Source organism: Manacus candei, unplaced genomic scaffold (genome assembly GCF_025592945.1).
Source record: "Manacus candei isolate 608988 ecotype Guabito, Panama unplaced genomic scaffold, ASM2559294v1 h1tg000015l, whole genome shotgun sequence".
Lineage (NCBI taxonomy): Eukaryota > Metazoa > Chordata > Aves > Passeriformes > Pipridae > Manacus > Manacus candei.
Window position 1 is genome coordinate 15646684 of NW_026138063.1, and position 2007 is coordinate 15648690.

A 2007-nucleotide genomic window follows, 5' to 3' on the forward strand; every position below is an offset into this window, starting at 1 on the left:
AGCGAAACAATGATTGTCTAATCAAACTGAAAGCAACAACTCACTACCACAGTCTGAATTCCAAAATGCTACGTACTGTATATGCACATCTCATGTTATTGGAAGACGCAAAGCTCCTTTGTTTTTTTTTTTTTTCTCGGAGGCTTTTCTTAGCTACGGTTGCACAATGACATTCTGACATCATGGAGGTCAATGCAGATACTAAAGTGCTGTCGTCTTTAAGGAGAAAATAATTTTGAAACATAAAACCAGCAGAAATAATAATTAAAAATATCACATCACCTACTTAATGGCTTTCTGTTACCTTCTGAGATTAATAGCGTGCATGTTGTTCAGCCGCTGCATACGTTAAATTGGTATCACCCTCTGCAGAGACTGCAGTGTCAAAAAAGGCTTATTTTCTGGAAAACTTAAAAGCACAATAAAATATTTTGCATGTATAATGAAGAATATGCAAAGAGAAAAACATTAAAAACTACTAATCTGATTTTTTTAAAATGCCTAATAAGCTAAAATGGTTCTGTTTTCATTGTCACTGTGTCTCCAAAGGGAGAATGAGAGAACCATACTGCAGTTTACTATAACCTGAATTACCTTCCCAGAAGGCTAAACCAGCAGGTGAGGTAAAACAAACCGTAAGATCTACCTGTTTAAAGAGTAGAATCTCCCCCACTATGTCAGTGACTTCTCTCAGCTCCCTCTCCCTCCACCTGTGAATACCGCAAGCTGATACCCAGCACGAGAACAGAATTGTGAAGATTAACGTGTTAGCTCTGAAAATATTTCACTGAAAGAATTCTTTAGGTAAATAATATTTATCATATGCATAAGAGAATAGAAATGGTTTCTGGCCAACTGCAGAAATAAACAGCTCCTTGTGAGGCCAGATTTGCCCAGAGAAGCGCTATCTTTCATTCGACCTGCCAATATGGCTGAGAAAGAAAGCAGCCAAATTTTCAGACACATATTCTTTCCCTAGGAACCTGTGTACCTTATGATTTATTTTTTTCTCTAAAAGAGCACCACTTTTTAAAAGTGAAGACTAATACCAAATATCGTGTTAAATCAGAAAATGTTGCACAGCAAAAACTAGGCTGCTGTACGTACGTATTCATTTCTTGTAAAAATCAGACAATCTGATTTTGCTTCCCCCCCTTTCTTTTTTAATGATTAAATAGGTATCTGTTCAGTTTGGAGGTTTTTCTTTGGGAAGTTATTTGGCATTTTGTTCTCTTTCATTTTAAAGGCTGGGAATGAGATGATCCTAACAGTCAGTGCTTTAAAATATTCAGAATCCCCTTCCATAAATAGCACATCTGTCACAGAAAGGGAACCCAGCCAACAGAAAGGCAGATCAGACCAGCAAAAACAACTGCTATTGCAATGCATGATTACAAAATAAGTTAGGATTTTAGCAAGCCTTTATTTTTATTTTTGTTTGTTTTGAGCCTTTTTAATTAAGAGCTGTCTGATGCCACCATATATGAACTTTAAATTAAGAATATTAAATATAGCTTAGTTTTGAGGTTTATTTAATGTTCATCTCCTAGTCAAATGTATACTGTCACGTTAGTCATGCCCTGTTTAAAACCACGGTGAAAGCTCCTATAGATTTCAAGAAGGGAAGATTTGGGCTGTATTAGCAGTTTGTTAAAGTATGATATTATTATTTCAGAAGCCAGTGATAGTTTTGTATAAAGACAGTAATTTTCAGCAGAAGACTGATTTCTGCAGAGTCTCGCAACAAATATGTCTGCTCCTGCATTCCTGAGGTCAGCATTCTTAGTCTCCCAGAGAAGTACTGCTCTGGGACAGACACAGCAAGGTGTTTTGGCTTGTGTGATTTAGGAAACATTAAAAGCCTGCTGGCAGTGAACACAGCAGAGGAATAAACATCTCACATTGAACAGGGGAGTGAGTCTGTCGAAATCTTTATGCATACTTCTTGCTTTAATGGGCAATTTTCAGTGCTTAATAATAATTTTGCAGGCTTAAATTTGCAATGAT